The sequence below is a fragment of the Chlorocebus sabaeus genome, chromosome 14 (assembly GCF_047675955.1).
Source record: "Chlorocebus sabaeus isolate Y175 chromosome 14, mChlSab1.0.hap1, whole genome shotgun sequence".
NCBI classification, from domain to species: Eukaryota; Metazoa; Chordata; class Mammalia; order Primates; family Cercopithecidae; genus Chlorocebus; species Chlorocebus sabaeus.
In genome coordinates this window covers 109,172,397-109,191,956 of record NC_132917.1, presented here as the reverse complement: position 1 = coordinate 109,191,956, position 19,560 = coordinate 109,172,397, and the positions used below count along the sequence as shown (strand labels likewise).

The 19,560-nt window shown below is 46.3% G+C and overlaps 1 protein-coding gene across 5 annotated transcripts in view; it reads right to left on the bottom strand.

Annotated features, from left to right (window-relative positions):
• LOC140713382 (SH3 domain and tetratricopeptide repeat-containing protein 1-like) overlaps positions 1-18,753 on the bottom strand; it is a 43,545-nt gene extending 24,792 nt beyond the window's left edge. For 2 of the 5 annotated variants that reach the window (XM_073023305.1, XM_073023310.1), the window contains exon 1: positions 18,544-18,753. The gene's annotated coding sequence lies outside the window, so the exon portion shown is untranslated. The other 3 variants (XM_073023306.1, XM_073023307.1, XM_073023309.1) reach the window with 3 other exon arrangements.
• Between the last annotated feature and the right edge of the window lie 807 nt (positions 18,754-19,560).

The following is a 19,560-nucleotide window of genomic DNA, read 5'->3' as shown; positions in this document are numbered from 1 at the left end:
TAACCAGAAACTCTGAAATCCACAACTTTTGAGTGCTGACGTGACACTCAACGAAACGTTCATTGGAACAGCTCAGACTCTGAATTTTTGAATTCAGGATGCTCAACCAGCAAGTATAATACAAATATTCAAAAATCCAAAAATGTAAAGAAATCTGAGACACTTCTGGTTCCAAGCAGTTTGGATGAGGGATATTCAACGTGCATTTTTTTTTTTTTTCCTCTAATGAAGGAAATTAAAAACGAGGCCCAAGCAAAGTCATTCAATCCATACTAAAGTCATTCAATAGTTTAATTAGTACCCATTTAAAGTTAAGTGCTACCCGCAGATATTTAAAAGGATGAATACATACATGCCTATAATTCCAGAACTTTGGAAGGCCAAGGTGGGAGGATCACCTGATGTCAGGAGTCCAAGACCAGCCCGGCCAGCATGGTGAAACTCCATTTCTGCTATAAATGCAAAAATTAGCCAGGCGTGGTGGCGCACACCTGTTATCCCAGCTACTCGGGAGGCTGAGGCACGAGAATCGCTTGAACCTGGGGGAAGCACGTTGCAGTGAGCCGAGATCACACCACTGTACTCCAGCCTGGACCACAGAGCAAGACTCTGTCTCAAAAAAAAAAAAAAAGAAAAAGAAAAAAGAAAATTTAAATTGTGTTTTCACATGGAGCCGATGTTCCCAGAACACAAACCCTGCTCTGTGCTCCAAGGGCACACAGGGTGCCCCTTTATCTTAATGCTCACCATATTCCATGGCAGCCATTGGCACGTGTCTGTCCATCGCACTAGACTTCCTGTGCATGAGGCAGGGATCATATATTATTACCTTTCTGTCCCCAGTGTCTGGCCTAGAAGACACTCAGTAAATGATTCCTGAATTAAGTCAGTTACTAAAATATGTTAAACTTGTATTAACAAAATTGATTTAATAAGTTTGCCAATGCAGCGTTCATACCACACAGCTTAAATCTCAATCTGCGGATTTATCTTGTGTTCTGCTAGATTATCACCTATTAACATTCAGAAGGCACCTAGTATGTGCTAGGCATTACTAATTGCTGGGGACCTAGCAGTTACAAAACAACATTCCTTGTTCAAAGACAAGTTCTAGTATAAAGAGGAATAGAAGGAACAGGCTAGATTGATGAGAGAGCTAAGAAAAGGACAGGCTGCCATGGGAAGCACCTGGTCTTGTCTGGATGGTACACAGTTAACAAAGTCTGAGTGCTTCATATAGCATAAGATCATCTCCTCCAAAGAAGCGAATGAAGCTTTGATTCCCCAGTACCAGAAGTCACCATAAAGGTGTGCACAGCCACATGTTTAGTGTAGGAAGTGAAAGCAAACGAACAAACAAAGCTCCAACTTCCAGAGGCAATGGTCCAATTATGAAATCCTCTGGCTACGTTCAATTGAAATTCAAGGTATTCAAGAGGCCAATATTTAAGGGATAAATTAACCCAACCACTTAAAACTAAAGTAGTCAATGGGTAAACGTATAGTACCTTTTACACATTTATTAGCTCTTAATATTTACATTTAAATATGACGACGATGGTGTAATAACTTTATTAACTAGTTATTATGTGTTAGGCACGAAACTAAGCACTTTACACACACATTTACACGATCCTGTGAGATGATAATGACCCCTTGTCATCCCATTTCATAGATGAAAGTCAGGTTTATATAAGCTTAAAAACTTGCCCCAAATGACACAACTACTTAGCAAAACCCAGGCAGCCTGACTCCATAGGCCTTGTTTAAAGAAGTAATATTTATAAACTGTCCAGCACAGCGGTGGTACAAACAAGAGTTCAATCAATGCCTAAAGAGTACTTCATACCCAAAATCGTTTCCCGCCAATCAAACTAGACTTACTCTGGTTCTGCATAACCAACTGTCAAATTATTGTTCCATGAAGAAAAGGTGGAATGGGTAGAGATCAGAATAGAGTGAATAACTGGTCAATGTACTTCATGACAGGTAGTAACAGGATGTGGCATTTAGGCTATTTCCACACTTGTTTGCATAACACTTTTTCACAGTTCTAAAGCACAAGAACCATTCTAAGCTGGTGAAAGCGTAAGGCGTGTCTATGATCCAGGACTCCAATTCACTGTGGATCAGTGGATCTCAACCTTTACTCAACCTTTAGGGTATATCAGAACCACCTGGGGGTTTTTAACAGCACTATAGCTGCCCAGGCTCCATTCCTGCAGATTCTATTTCAACTGGTCTGGAGTAAGCACGCATGTGTTTTTCACAGCCCCCCAGATGCAGCTAGGTTTGCAAACCACTGTCCAAGATGCTCTCACACTTCCGCTCCGTTCAACACACACTCACTGAGATTCTAAGCACTATGAATCGGACTAGGTTAACAAGTCAGGCTCCACTCCCTAATAATATTGTCAAAGAAAACAATATCAGAGATTTATTCCAGTCCAAACCAAATAAATTGCCGGGTGAAAAAAATGCCCTGGCATAGTTTGTCATACAAAACAACTTCCTGCGTCTTCCCGGTCCGTAGCCTAGAGACTGACTTTGAGCCATGAGAATTCAGAATCAGGGGAAAATGCCAGTTTGAGGCATCTGCCACACTCCTAGCACACCCCCAAAAGCGTCCAGCTACATTTCACATCCACTGTCCTAACAGGGGTCGAAACAGGGAAGAGCAGTGCAATACAGAAAACAGAGCCTGCTGGGCGCCAAAAGGCTGGAGAATTCCAGTCCTAGCCCTGCTACCAATCGGTCTGGTCACTTCTCTCTGGTCCTGGTGTGGCCAACAGTTATGCGCGAGGGTGAGGCCTAAAAACACAGATGTCAGGCAAGCTCCAGCATCCAAAATACATAGAAATTAAAAAGCATTAAGGTGATAGCAAGGAATGTATGCCATCAACCAGAAAAGTAACTGAAGTATTCCTTTTCCCATTCTTAAGAAATCAAAAGTGGAAGCAAAAAATTGAGCAATCAGCCTACCAAGTTGACTGGGGCAACAGAATACACTCACGGATTCTGTTCACAACAGCGCGGGTGACAGACCAAAAGGAGAACTGCAGAGCGTCCCTCTCTCCTCTGTCCACCCATGCCACCAGCACGTGAGTGCGTCCACATGCAGCGCCCAGTCTCCTGTTCCACTGACGCCAGCGTCCACTCACCACAAGCCTACTAAGTGCCACATGTGCTATGATGCTCCCTCATCTCATCACCATAGACATCCCTGCTGGAGGTGAGTATGTGACAGACGAAAATCACGGAGGCCTAGGGAGGTTGAGACCCGCATTCCCACTGCGGTGAGGGTGTGCTTGAGAGGGACCCCACGGCTGGGCCCTCCATGCCGCTCTCCTCAGTAATCACTCCAGACCAGAGCAGTGAGGGTGAATTTTCTTCCTCTATTTTCAGCCCCTTGGCTGACCCACCGTTCCCCAGAAAGCTATCGAGTTCTGGCAGCTCTGAGGCCACAAAGCCATAAACACACGGGACACACATCCCATCTGTCTCTAACGGGTCTTTTACTTGTCATGCTGGTCATTTCAAAGAGCAGATGGGTTAAGAAAGACTTGGCGAGTTACCACGAAATGACCCCTCCACTCCTTCCTGGGGGAAGGGTGACTAGCGAGCAGTCAGGCTGGCTTTCTTCCCCCACTCCCTGTATTCCTGTCACCAAGGAGCCACAGACAATCCCACCAAATAGAGGCAGGAGACAGACGCCTCCTTCCTACAGCTGGGGTGGGGGGAAGGATCCTCTCGGGCCTTTCTAACTGCATGAAAACCAAACTGTGAGCTGTACTGACCCGGGCCTCACCCATGTTGCAGTCACGTACAACACAGGTGCCCAGTGGTATCATCAGGCAGAACTACGAATGTGCTTTCCATCGTTTTCATACAATGATTCCAGAACCGCTATCCACACAGCTCCACTTCTCACACATACGACGTACTTCACGGATTACACAGCATGTTCACCATGGCCCTCATCTGCTCCTCCCAGCAGCCTTGTGTGATCCCTTGAGTATGTTTTCCCATCTCCATTTCTTAAGAAATGGAGTTTCTGAGGTTATGAAATCAAAACTTTCCCAAGAACATCCAGCTAGTGTTAGAACCAGGATATGAGGGCTTCTGATTCTAGAACCGGTATTTGTGCCACTATTCCACATGGGCCCCTCCAGGGATTTCTGCCTGATCTGAAAATGCAGACAGCAAATCCGTCTCTCTACAGTCCTGGGGTTCCCTATAGACAAGAAGTCAAACTTCTAACAGAAAGCTTATACTTATTTGGAAGGCTACCTGGGATATTTCTTTTAAGTTAGTTTGTTCATGTTTTGGAAAGATTGTTCCAATGGCAATGTGGGGCATGAAGTGTAGAAAGGATTCCATGATGAGACAGAGAAACAATTTGGTGGCTCTTACAACGGTTCAAATGAGGCATGAGGTGCAACCAGAAAGGACAGAGGGAAAATGCATTGGAAAGAAATGCAAAATGAAGTCCACTCAGACCCAGGATGGAAAAAAGGGGAGTAAACATGATGGTGGTTTCTAGTTTGAAAGACTGATGAACAAGGAAGTCATTAACTACTACAGAGTGGTATCTGGGGTCTGGGTGCACCAGTTTGTTTAACCATTCACCTGCTGAGCAGTCTCCAGGTTGTTTCCAGTTTCCAGCCTTTATAAATAATGCTGCTATGAACAGATACATATAGGCTTTTGTGTGAACATAAGTCTTCATTTCTCTGGGATAACTGCCCATGAATGTGAGTGCTGCATCCTATGGCAATTGCACATTGAGTTTTTTAAGAAACTGTCAAGCTGTTTTCCAGAATGGCTGTACCGTCTTCCATTCCCACCAGCCAAGTGTGAGTGATCCCGTTTCCCCACGTCCTCACCAGCATTGGTCTTGTTACTACTTTTTATTTTAGGCATTCTGATAGGTGTATAGTGACGTGCCTTTAGTGTGCATTTTTCTGATAGCTCATGATGTTGAACAGCTTTTCATGTGCTTATATGTTATCTGAAATGTCTCTTCAGGTCTTTTATTCATTTTCAAACTAGATGATTCGGTTTCACTGCTGAATTTGGATAGTTATTTATATATTATAGATATGAGGCCTTTATCAGACATGTGGTTTGCAAATAGTTTCTCCCAGTCTCTAGCTCCTCTTTTCATCTTTATTTTGCATTTTACATTTTAGTCCATGATCCATTTTGAGTTAATTTTTGTACTAGGTATGAGGTTTAGAGAAGAGTTCAGGTTTTTTTCCTATGAATAATCAGGTAGCCAGTAAGTTTTTTTAAGAGACAAGGTCTCACTCTGTCACCCAGGCTGGAATGCAATGACAAGGTCAGAGCTCACTGCAGCCTTGACTCCTGGGCTCAAGTTATCCTCCCGCCTCAGCCTCCTGGAGTAGCTGGGACCACAGGCAGGTGCCACCATGACCTGTTAATTTTTTTAGTTTTTGTAGAGACAGGGTCTTGTACCATGTTACCCAGGCTGGTGTGGAACTCCTAGGCTCAAGTCATCATCCCACTTATATGGGGCCAGGCAGTGGCACATGCCTGTAATCACAGCACTTTGGGAGGATGAAGCAGGAGAATCACTTGAACCCAGGAATTCCAGACCAGTGTGAGCAACAGAGGGAGGCCCTGTCTCTGCAAAAAATTTTAAACATTAGCTGGGCATGGTGTTGTACACCTGTGGTCCCAGCTACTTGGGAGGCTGAGGTGGGAGGATCTCTCGAGCCTATGAGGCTGAGGCTGCAGTGAGCCATGATCGCACCACTACACTCCAGCCTGGGAGAAAGTGAGACCCTGTCTCAAAAAAAAAAAAAAAAAAAAAAAAGAAAAGAAAAGCTAGAGCATCACCCATATTAAAGACAGGTATTGTCTTTTTGATAATTTAATTACAGTTATATAATGGACATGTAAAATATCCAGTTTGGAAGTTTGAAAAATACATAACTTTAAGTATTCTTACCTTAAAATTCTGATTCCTACCTATCTCATACTGTTTACATAAGTATCACAATGCCGGGACAACAACTAAAAATGTGTACGAGGGAGAAAACTGAGCATGTATGCCTATTAATTCAGGTATATTTCCCCCTTATTACATAAAAAGGTCATCACGGCAAATCCCTGTGACTGTATCTAAAGCAAGTCTACAGTTTTACTTCTCTGTATTATAAAATGCAAGGCTAAAATTCAAATACTAAACATTTCCTGAAGCCAAGGGTAGTTTACCTAAAATAAATGCCTAGGGTCTATATAAAAAATATGAAAAAGCTAGCTACTTCATAGTCATTCCAATCTAAGTTCAGTTTTTTCTTTTTTAATTGACACATAATTGTGTACTGTACATATGTATGTAGTACACATGGTGATGTTATAATACATGTATTGTAGGTGATCAGCATAATTAGCATATCCACCATCTCAAACATTTATCATTTCTTTGTGTTGGCAACGTTCAATACCCTTCCTCCAGTTATCTGGAAATATATATATATATATATATATATATATATATACACACACACACACACACACACACACACACATTTTTTTTTTTGAGACAAAGTCTTACTCTGTTGCCCAGGCTACAGGGCAGTGGTGTGATCTCAGCTCACTGCAACATCTGCTTCCCAGGTTCAAGCTATTCTCCTGCCTCAGCCTCCCTGGTAGCTGGGATTACACAGGCACTCACCACTATGCCCAGCTAATTTTTGTATTTTTAGTAGAGATGGGGTTTCACCACGTTGGCCAGGCTAGTCTCAAACTCCTGACCTCAGGTGATCCACCCACCTCAGCCTCCCAAAGTGCTAGGATTACAGGCATGAGCCACCGCGCCCAGTCTGAAACTATATATTCTTGTTAACTATAGTCATCCTATGTTATAGAACACTAGAACTTATTCCTATCCAGCTAGAATTTTGTATCCTTTAACACATTTCTCCCTATCTCCCTCTTCCCCCACCCTTCTCACCCTCTAGGATCCTCTGTCTACTTTCAACTTCAATGAGATCCACTCTTTTTTGCCTTCCACATAAGAGAACATGTGCTGTGTAACTATCTGTCTCTGGCTTATTTCATAATATCTTCCAGTTCCATCCACATTGCTGAGAATAACAGGACTTCATCTTGTGTTATGGCTGAATAGTATGCTACTGTGTATAAAGACCACATTTTCTCTATCCATCATCTGCTGTTGGACACCGAGGCTGATTCCGTATCTTGGCTATGGTGAACAGTGCTGTAGGAAACAGAGGTGCGGATGCCCCTCTGACACTGATTTCCTTTTCTTTGGGTATCTACACTGTAGTGGGACTGCTGGATCACACTGTAATTTCATTTGCAGTTTTCTGAGGAACCTCCATACTGTTTGCCATAGTGGGTGCCTTAGCTTACTCTTACTCTTTCTCTTTTTTCTCTTCGAGACAGAGTCTCACTGTTGCCCAGGCTGGAGTATAGTGGTGTAACCTCGGCTTGCTCACTGTAGCATCTGCCTCCCAGGTTCAAGTGGTTCTCATGCCTCAGCCTCCTGAGTAGCTGGGATTACTGGCACCCGCCACTGCACCTGGCAAATTTTTGTATTTTTTTGTAGAGATGGGGTTTCACAACATTGGCCAGGCTGGTCTTGAACTCCTGGCCTCAAGTGACCCACCCACCTCAGCCGCCCAACAGTGCTGGGATTACAGGTGTGATCCACCGCTCCCAGATAATTTTTGTGTTTTTAGTAGAGACGGGGTTTCACCATGTTGGCCAGGCTGGTTTCAAACTCCTGACCTCAAGTGATCTGCCCGCCTCCGCCTCCCAAAGTGCTGGGATGTCAGCGTGCGCCCCACGCCCAGCCAGCTGCTCTAGTTTACACCCCCCTACAGTGTGTAAGAGCTCCCTTGTCTCCATATCCTCGCCAGGATTTTTTGTCTTTTTGGTAATACTCATCCTGACAGGTGAGATGATACCTCACTGTGGTTTTGATTTGCATTTCTCTGATTATAAGTGATACTAAGAATTTTTCTCACATATTTTTTGGCCATTTGCATGTCTTCTTTAAAGAAATGTCTGTTCTGTTGGGTGTGGTGACACAAACCTGTAAGCCCAGTACTCAGAACGCTAAGGCAGGAGGACAGCTTGAGCCTAGACCAGCCTAGGCTGCATAGTGAAATCCTAGCTCAAAAAAGGAGGAGGAGGAGGAGGAAGAGGAGGAGGAGGAGGAGGAGTAAGAAGAAGAAGAAGAAGAAGAAGAAGAAGAAGAAGAAGAAGAAGAAGAAGAAGAAGAAGAAGAAGAAGAAGAAGAAAAAGAAGAAGAAGAAGAAGAAGAAGAAGAAGAAGAAGAAGAAGAAGAAGAAGAAGAAGAAGACGACGACGACAAAGAAAAAAGAAATAGCTTTGTCTGTTCAGCTTTTTGACCTCCAAAAATTAACAGCCCATTTTGGAATCTGATGACCTGCCTGATTCAGAGACAATCTGTGTTTGGTTCTACTCTGCTACTTCCTATGTGACTTTGGGAAGTTCCCTTAGCCACTTTGAGCTCAACTTCCTCAACATTAACCAGGAATAAGTGCCACCTGCCTCTGCTGGTTAACGCTGAGGACTGAAAGGAGAACCTCCAGAACGCCACTTGACAATGCCACCTGATGGAAGCCCCTCAATGCGGGGCTGGTAGGATCATCTGAAGCTAAGTACAACTTTCCTTTCCACTTTCCCAGGCTCATTCTGCATACGATTAGAAAGGAATAGCGAATAAAGGAAACCAAAATACTTGCTTAATTTTTTATAAGAAATTTTTAAAAAGTGGGGGTGGTGGAAAAATAGGAGGGAGACGAGGGGAAGGAAAAGCAGCCGGTCACAAGTTCTAATCCAGAGCTCATCCCCGGCCTCCTCACTCAGGCAATCACCAGTCCCCACCTCCTGGAGAGGGGTACTTTCTCGGCGGGCTTCACCCACATGGAAGGCACTGCCACAGGTGTTCAGAAACCAGGAGCACCTTGAAATGGGCAATGTGCTTTGGGTAGGAGACCTACAATTTCCTCAAAGAAACCACGGCACAAAAGTGACCCACATAGGAGGTAACCAACGGCTGTAAATACTTGGTGGCAAAAACTGATGTCATACCTTGTGTACAGGAGACACACACCCAAATAAAACTTGCCAAAATAGCAGAGAAAAAAATACAGCAGACATCCAGTACCATTCTGTTACAGAAATATTTATATCCCAAAGCCAGGGACCTCTCTGGAACACTGCCTTTATTTCCATGTTTCATGGAAGATGTTTGAGTGCACTCACGTGTGTCTCAACAAACTTCCAGTCCCTGCTCTAAACCCTGTGGCTCCTCAGCAAAACCCAAAAACAAGTATCAGTTTTCCTTCCAAATGGGAAATTTCCTGACCTAACGAAACCAGCATCAAATCGACTTATTATGAGATAGCTGATTACAGGCGAAGCCCTCTAGTCCCAGGATGACTCCCCTCCTGCAGGAGCGGGAAGGATGGCCATAGCACTGGCCTTCCAGACCACATCTCCAGGTAGTTCGAAACCATGGCTGCTCAGGTGAGCCATGATAAAAATCTTAACCAAGTATCTCTGAAAAGTGTACATGTCAAGAGCCACACCTCGAACCAGACTCAGCAGAAATGGACGTTGCAAGGTTTGTTCAGAGACCTCTTCTCCATACCCCCTCTCCCCAGGACCTCCCTCCTTGCACTAGGGGTCCAGGGCCAATGGACCGCTCCCTTACCTCTAGCCCAGTGCATTTTCAGGAACAGCTCCCAGACTGTACCAGACCCTGAAATGTATTCACTGAATGCACTATTTCTTCAAATGATCATAAATCACCTGACTATAACAACAATTGTTTTAAAAGTTTTCTCTCTCTCTGTTGGGAATCGTGCCATGAGTTTGAGCAAGCAGCTTTGCTTCTCTCTACTGCAATCCTATCATTTGCAAAATGTTAACAATTACTGTGTTCACCCATAGCATTGTTGTAAAAAGCCTTAAGATCCACTTCATGTAGTCTGCCTGGAGCACAGACCCTGTCATATGGCAAACGTCCACTGAAGGTGAGTTATCTGTAGCTATTAGTACCTAGCACTCCAGCGAACAAAAGGAGTCAATCAGGTCTCATCGTATCACCATGAAAGGATGTCCATGTAGACTGCGCAGTGGGAGTAGGGGGACTCAGTGTTTATCAGGTACTATTTTGTGTTTTACAAAGTGTACATATATATTTGTAGGTACACTGGAAAAGATCTGGAAGGAAATACACCCAGTGTTAATAGTGACTACCCCAAAGACACATTCATTCAAACAAACAGAAAAACACTCACTATCTTTCTGTCTTCCATATCATTTGAACTATTTTCAATAAGCATCTATGGCTTTTGTAAAGTTTTTGAAAGGAATTTATTGCATTTTTTTCTGGAGAAACAAGCAGGAGCATGAGAAAGGTGGAAACAGAAGGTAAAATGGAATGGGACTCAATGGAATTGAGTCCAAGCCAGGCTCAGCAGGCACACGAACCACACACCTCTCACTACAACTCAACACCAGCTCTCTCTTCTCTTGATCCAATGGCCCAAGACTTAGAGATAAAATGTTTATTGTGATCACATCAATCACACCACGGAGCTTGGAACCACCCTTCAAACTCCTCTGGTTCTGTGTACCTGCCCAGGGCTGTTAGCTTTCCTCCTGTGTCTTTGGCTGGCCTGTAATCCCCTAGTGGTGGAAATGCACCCTGACACTTAGCCATCATCCCTACAACACTCAGCACCGCATAGAGACCAGGGCAGTGATGTCCACTCGGACTGTGATTCTACTTATAAAGCAAAGGACCAGGGACCAGATGCGACTTGTCTTTGGTAACTCACCAGCTGTTGCTGGAACCAGAACAAACTCGGGTCTCCCGATGCCCAGAAAAGAACTAGTGCCTCTCCCACTAGAAAAGTGATGAAAATGTTTTGCTTGCTGTGAAAAGATGTACTACTGGAGAAGATGGGTGCAAGTTCTCATGGAGGCACTCAGCCCAGATCACCAGGAAACAGGGCTGCCGGATGAGACACTCCGCCCAGATCACCAGGAAACAGGGCTGCTGGATGAGACACTCGGCCCAGATCACCAGGAAACGGGGCTGCCAGATGAGATACTCGGCCCGGGTCACTAGGAAACAGGGCTGCCGGATGAGACACTAAGCCCATCCACCGGAAAGGAAATCTGGCAGGGCAGTGGAGGGAAATTCACACAGCCCAAGGACAGCAACAGCATGAACAAAACAAGAAATACCTGACTGGAAAGCCATAGCCTGGCTAGCAAATTCGAAACAGAGCCACAGTCCTAGCAGCACACATCACTGCAACACAGAGCTTCAGTCAGTGTGCGCACACTGTAAGTAGAAATGTAAAATGTCCATGTTTTTGGAACAAGGGGGCTATCTGTGTGTGGGTGATGTCAAAGAAAACAGCTGAGAAGAAACTGTTGGCAAGGAAATAGAAATAGGCGCCCTTACACATTGACAGTGAGATAACGGTATGGCCCTAACGGAAGGAAATCCGGCAACACCCATCAATATTTAAAATGTGCAGAACCCTGGATCCCACAATTCCATTTCTAGCAATGCATCCTATGAACATATTCACGCAAATATGCAAGAATTATGTACAACTCAGCATTGATTAATCCAAACGGTTGGGAACAACCTAAATACTTAGCAGTGGGGAACTGGTGGAGAAACGTGTTTATCTTATGCCAACATCTGTGTTTTTAAAAACAAGACACATAGGCTGGGCACGGTGGCTCATGCGTGTAATCCCAGCACTTTGAGAGGCTGAGGCAGGTGGATCACGAGGCCAAGACATCCAGACCATCCTGGCCAACATGGTGAAACCTCGTCTATACTGAAAATACAAAAATTATCTGGGCGTGGTGGAGCACATCTGTAGTCCCAGCTACACAGGAGGTTGAGGCAGGAGAATCGCTTGAACCCGGGAGGCGGAGGTTGCAGTGAGCCGAGATCACACCAGCCTGGTGACAGAGCAAGACTCTGCCTTGGAAAAACAAACAAACAAACAAAAACTGGCAACAGTGGTCACAGGCCAGTGATGGGAGTAAGACTGCCTTTCACTCTCCAGTACGTTTTGAATGTCGCTCATATTACATATTCAAAATATATGACTACAGCAAATATTTTCAAAGTAACTATGAAAAACTGGGAAAATAATATCTAACACACAGAACTGCTGTATAATTAAAGGATGAAAAACAGGCACTATCAGAGTTCAAAGGAAGAAAGATTAATTCTAGCTTGGATGTCAGAGCGGGGATCGTGTAAAGGAAGTATTTCAAGTCTTGAAGGATGGAGAAGATTTAAAGAGGCAGAAGTGTGGCGATGATGTCCCAGATGGAGATAAGAACATAGGCGAAGAACATGGCCCAGTTGGAGATAAGAACATAGGCAAAGACGATGAAGAGATGAGAAGGTATAAATTCTAAGTGCAGCTCTCAGGCTGGGCTTCAGAACAGGGCTTAGGCAACAAGCTGGAGTGCAAGGCTGATGGCGGGAATGGAAACACTGAAACTCAAACTTGCATATCACGCCCTGATCATGAGCCTTGAATGCCAAGCCAGGGAACCCGTCCTTGATCTTAACAATGAAAAATCACTGGGCCAGGTGTGGCGGCTCATGCCTGTAATCCAGTGCTTTGAGAGGCTGAGCAAGAGGACTGCTTGAGGCCAGGAGTTTGAAACCACTCTGGACAACACGGCAAGACTCTGTCCTTACAAAAAATTTAAAAATTAGCTAGGCAGGATAGCACACCTGTAGTCCCAGCTACTCAGGAGGCTGAGGCGGGAGGATCACCTGAGCCCAGGAATTTAGGGTTACAGTGAGCTGTCATGGCACGCCTGCATTCCAGCCTGAGCAACAGAGCAAGGGCATGTCTCAAAAATCAAATCAAATGAAATAAAATCACTACAAGTTTGTATAAAGTATAAAATCATACCATATATGATTTAATCCAGCTATATAATATAAATTAGAAGGGGAAAAGAGAAATTAGGAAGCTATTATAAGAAAACAAGACTCAACTAAGACATGAGCAAAGGCCCTCGGCTCACAGTGCTATCTTTATATAAAGGAATGAACTACCACATTTATTTTCATGGCATCACCAATTCAGATACAGGCTACAGTATTCTGGAACCATCTCTGTATCAGTCAAATCAGATGGCCATAATACCGTAGGCAAATACCATCAAAAACACCATAGGCTGTGTGGTTTAAGCATTAGTTTATTTCTCACAGCTCGGGAGGCTGCAAGTCCAAGATCAAAGTGTCGGCCAACTCAGTTCCAGGACAGGGACCTCTTCCTGGCTTGCAGACAGCCATCTTTCTTCTTGTTTCCTCACACCAGGGCAGTGAGAGCTCTCTGCTTTCTCTTTTTATTTTTGAGAAAGTGTCTCACTCTGTCACCAGGCTGGAGTGCAGTGGCACAATCTCAGCTCACTGCAACCTCCGACTCCCTGGTTCGAGCAACTCTCCTGCCTCAGCCTCCCGAGTAGCTGGGATTACAGGCACGTGCCACCACACCCAACTAATTTTTGTATTTTTAGTAGAAACAGGATTTCAGGATGGTCTCAATCTCCTGACCTCGTGATCTGCCCACCTCGGACTCCCAAAGTGCTGAGATTACAGGTGTGAGCCACCACACCCGGCCTGGTTTCTCTTCTTCTAAGGGCACCAATCCTGTCAGACCAGGGCCCACGCTCATGACCTCATCTAACCCTAATCACCTCCCAAAGGTCCTACCCCCTAATACCATCACACAGGCAGTTAGAGCTCCAGTACAAGAATCTGGGGGAGACATAAACATTCAGTTTATAACAATGTCTTTTCAATCCTGTTGAAAAAAACAACCAAATGAGTAGGCGACAAAGTACCTTATATGTAAAAAAGTCAGGACTTTTCATATTTCTGCTAACACATTTAGGTCAATTTAAAATGTCTGATAGCAAGAGTCAGAAGCAGAGATAAATGAAAGTTAGTTACTCTGCATTTTAGGCCCACATTGAGCTGTCTTCCAATGACATTGTGGCACAAAGAACACTGCTTTCTATTCCTGGTTTTCCCTGTATTTCCCTGTATTTTTCTGTATTTTAACTGGAAAATTTCCCTGTATTTCCGTTTATCTCTAAAATCACTTGGTTGACTTAGCAGACCTCCAAGGTCCCTTCCATTCACAAATTCCACAAATAACTTCCTACCAACAGAGGCTACACAAATAAACTACACTGACGAAGGGGAAAGCTAACACTAGCAAACAATGAGATACACACAAGGTAAGACGTATAGAGAACTGGATCAACCACAAACTGGTGGACGATGAGCCGGCGGTGCATAAAAACACATTCCCTAACGATGGACAGAGAGGCAATGGCGCCGAGGTAGTATTGTTGAAGATTTCCTCTTTTAAATCTTCAAGATAAATGGCCCCATTGTTTATATTCATTCTGATTCAATGTGAATGTGAAAACTTCCTCCAGGGGACACAGACATCTAAAATCTTCCCAATGTATCCAATTTGTCACTTGATATTTTTACTGACAAGAAAAATGAGGGACTGAATATACAAACAGGTCTTGCCTGATCATATGTAGAAAGACAGAACTCAGATCACAACCTGTAGCTGCCCACCCAGGAAACCAATCCCCTATCTACAGTCAACAGCCAGGAGGCCAGCCAGGCTAGCACATCAGACAGGAAGCCAGACTGCTCTCTCTCCACAACCCAGAGACTAAACCACAACTCTGTCCCAGGTGACCAGGACTTGACTCAAAACTGACAGCCACCCTAATTTTGGCCCATGTTTCCAGTTAGGATCATTCAGAGAAAGCCAAATATGCCCCTAACCAATCACATAGGACACCCCACTTCTGCACAGCCGCCTCCAGCCCCCACAACAGCCTCCACTGGGAGCCGTTCTTTCCATCCTGAAGCTTCCCCACTCCTCATCCGCCACTCACTTGCATGTCAGTCCCTGCCACACGCAAGTGACGGTGCCGACTCTCTTGCCACAGCAGCTCTGAGAAAGTCGCCTCTGCCTGTCTCATGTGGGTGGCCTTCCTTCATTTTCCTCAAAGAATAAGTCTTAAATGAGGGGCTTCTCTATATGGTCAAGCTACACAATTCAGAAGCCCAGCATGGCAGATTCCAAGCCTGGAAAGACCATACACCCCTCAGGTCCTCTTTCCACAAAACACAGCTTCCTTGAGTTCTTCAGTCACTCCGACCAACCAGGGAAGGAACCACGTGTTATGGAAAGATCAAGGGCCTTGAAGTCAAACTTCTGAGTTCATCCAGTACTTCATCTTTCAACTTAAGAAATTACATGGCCTTGGCCAGGCTGGTGGCTCGCATCTGTAATCCCAGCACTTGGGGAGGCTGAGTTGGGTGGATCACCCAAAGTTGGGAGTTCAAGGCCAGCGTAACCAACACGGAAAAACCCCATCCCTACTAAAAATACAAAATCAGCCCGGCGTGGTGGCGCATGCCTGTCATCCCAGCTACTCGGGAGGCTGAGGCAGGAGAATCACTTGAACCTGGGAAGCAGAGGTTGTGGTGAGCCGAGATCACACCATTGCACTCCAGCCTGGGCAAGAAGAGCAAAACTGTCTCAAAAACAAAACGAAACAAAACAAATGATGTGACCTTGAACAATTTTCTTAACTTCTCTAAGCCTCTATCTTCATCTTCAATAACATAATTTTACCTCCAAGATTGCATTAAATGGAATCCCACATGTAAACCAGCTGGCAAATATTAGGGGCCCTACAGCTGTGCGCTGCTACTGCCGCCCCACTTTACCCCAAGGGAGAAGCGCAAGATGTCCAGAAAAAGCCTGTTGATCCCTACACCTCAGCATCCTGTGTTCACACAAGGCGCAGTGGCATCCAGACTTACCGGGGTCACCCAAATACAAGACATGGTTTGATTTTTCAACTTAGGTACACATGGCTTCTAACGTTCACCATATGTGATCCATAATTTAGAAGAGATTTTCCTACACTACCCTGTGGTTCTATTTTAGTAGACTTAGATGTGCCATAATAGCTCACTCTCTTAAGCCCTCTTCAGTATCAAAAACAAAACTTTCATCTGTAACACAGTCATCAACAGTGAAAGTGGAAAAGGCACCTATGAGTCAAAATGACCCTCGGCCCCGCCCTGCCCCACCCTACAAAAAGCTGTTCAGGAGGATTTGGGCTGCTTATGAGAACGCTGTCTGTATTCCCAGGGACAGACAAACGCCTACCCTGGTTAGAAGCTGCGCTGCTCAGCCTCCAGGGTAGAAAGTGCCCAAACCCTCTACCCAAGGAGAAGAGAAGCAAATGGGGTGGCTAGGTTCCAGGATGTGGACTGTTTAGTGTGGTTTCTGCAGTCCAGGTCACCGCCATGGGTGAAGCTCTTCCTTCCTTCTTTTCCACCCAAGTGGCCAAGGTCCTACGGCTGCTGTAGGGCCTCTTCCCTATGAGTCAGCCCAGCCATTCCCCTTCCCTTTCCTTCTGTTTTTTTGAGACGAAGTCTCGCTCTGTCACCCAAGCTGTAGTGCAGTGGCATAATCTTAGCTCACTGCCACCTCTGCATCCCGGGTTCAAGCAATTCTCTTGCCTCAGCCTCCCAAGTACCTGGGATTACAGGCACCCGCCAAAACGCCCAGCTAATTTTCATATTTTCAGTAGAGACGTAGTTTCAACTTGTTGGCCAGGCTGCTCTCGAACTCCCGACCTCAGGTGATCCACCTGTCTCGGCCTCCCAAAGTGCTGGGATTACAGGCATGAGCCACTGCGTCTGGCCGAGTCAGCCCAGCCATCCTGACTTTTTGTTCTGGTAAAATTACTCTCTTCTACATCTACCTTCCAAGTAGCTAAATCAGAGATCTGGCCCTTGGGGCAGGCTTGAAGAATCCCTGTTTTTGGTCCTCAAGAGGTCCTACCAGGGTCTGGGACAATTCCAAGACTTGTGTTCTGAAAGAGGAAAGAAACCTCACATACACGGCTCTCGCAGAGCTCAGGCAAGGCTTGGGAGGGCCCTAAGGTTTGGGTGTGCCATCTATGATAACAGCTAAGAGATCTGAAGCCAGCTGTCTGGGTTCAAACCTCAATTCCAACAGCACTGGCTGTGTGATGTTAGACGACGTCCCCAGGCTCGCTGTGGTTCAGTTTCCTCACTGTAAAAGGGCCACAATAAGAGAGTTGCTCTAAAAGTTAAGTCAATTGGTGCGTATAGGGTATTCAGAATAATGCTTGGCACATGGGGGAGTTCAATAGACACGTACTGAACAGAGTAACTTAGCAATTACTAAATATACTCATGCAGGCCAGGCGCGGTGGCTCACGCCTGTTATTCCAAAACTTTGGGAGGCTGAGGTGAGAGGGTCACTTGAGCCCAGGAGTTTGAGACTAGCATGGACAACACAGCAATATTCCATCTCTAAAACTGTGTGTAACATACATGTATACATACACTCAAATGTTCACAGTGTATTTATAGTATACAAAATAGCTGGAAAACAGACTTAACTATTCACAATGGTTACTTCTAGAGAAGGGGAAATGCAAATTTCAGCTTTTTACCCCACACATATATTCTTGTATCATCTGAAATATTTAAGCAAATTGTATGTATAAATTTGCCCCGAAACACATAGCAGAACAATGTAGTTTTCACTCAAAAATCTTCAAATCATGATGGAATTGTCCTGTGAAAGTAAAGTTATAGAGATGAAAAGCCTCCCTCCAGCCTAAATGCTCGTTCATATGACCTATATTACACAAACCAATGCAGACACCCCAATCCTTTCCCCACTGTCATAAGAATTTTTCAGTGAACTGCGTTCCCCTTTACAAACTAGATGATAGTTACAGTTACCAGGCAAGAACGTGGATCCAGTTCTGCTTTTTCAAAGGCCAATGTTTCTCCCATAATAGCAATGCATTCTTCAACCGGTCAACTGCCCCCAACACCTGAGCTCTCTGTTGTACACAACTCAACGAGGCCTGGGAGAAAACAGGTGCAAATTTCACTTAGTAACAACACATCCCGCCTGATTCCTCTGCTGGGCTAGTTCTCAAGTCGTCCTTTTCTAAGCTTTCATTCGGCTCTACCACACGTACCTAGGCTGGGTAAAACACTTGACCAGGTTTTTTTTTTCGAGACGGAGTTTCACTGGGTCGCCCACGCCGGAGTGCAGTGACGCCATCTCGGCTCAGAAGCCAGCGCCCGGGTCCATGCAGCCCCCTCGGCGGCAGACGCGGGGAGCCGGGGAGCAGAGGGGACCGGCCCCTACCGGCAGGGCGACCGGGACCCCCGCGCGGGCCCACGCGATATCGTAGCAGGCGCGAAGCCCCCGGTGCCACCCGAGGCCGAGACAAAGCCCAGGCGCAAGGACCCCGGATCCCGACCTCGGACCCTGCGGAACCCAGCTCGGAGCCGCCACGCCCGGGGCAGAGACCCCCGCCCGGTCCGGAGACCTCGTTTCCCGTTCTCACCTCAGGCCGCCGCCTCGGAGCGCTGGCTCCTCGCCGCGGCGCCTGGGCCTACTGGAGCGCATCTGAGCAGCCGACAGAGCCGAGGCAGCCTCAACCACGGAGCCCCGGGGCGGGGCCGCTGCCGCCGCTTCAGCCCGTGTTCCACGCTCAGGATCCGGCTGGGATCAAGGAGCTGCAGCTGTCGCGGGGCTGCGGCCGGAACACACACCATGCAGGCGCACAGGGCCCCGCCTGCCGCCCGCCACCTCGCCCCCAGCGGAGTCGGGCGCCCAGGGCCCGCCCCCCGGCCAATGGGGAGCGAGCCGCGCGGAGAGGGCGGGACCTAGGGGAACAAATGGAGGCTGGGCGGGGCGGTGCTGGGATTGGGCGTACAGGGTTCCGCGGGAGGACCCGACCCAAGAGCTGGCCGGATCCCGGCCTCCTAGAAGACCCAGCTCTACGTCCACCTGCAGTCTGCTCTACAGGACGCGCTCATCTCAAGCCCAGAACTCAGGCTTTTAGGGCAGAGAGCGAGAGACAGGCTTGCTTTACAAAAAGTGAAACTGAGGTCCAAGGAATAGGATTGCCTGCTGCCCGAAGTCACGTAGTCCCATTCACTCATTCACTTTGTGATTCAGCAAACATTTGGAAGCACCTATGGTGGGCTTTAGGAGTGAAGTAGGGCCGGGCGCGGTGGCTCGCGCCTGTAATCCCAGTACTTTGTGGGGCCGAGGCAGGTGGATCACTTGAGGCCAGGAGTTCGAAACCAGCCTGGCCAACAAGATGAAACCCCATCTGTGCTAAAAATACAAAAACTTAGCCGATCGTGGTGGTGCGTACTTGTGGTCCCAGGTACTGGGACCTGTGTAAAACAGGACCTGGACCCTGAAGGCACTCACTCAGGGATGCTGCTGGGATGGGTGGATGCACAGTTCAGGTCTTCATGGTGACTGAGGCTGACCTCATCCCCATCGCTCTTCCCACACACACCTGAACACTCATCACTCCCACGCTCGCACCCACCACTGAAAGCCTGGC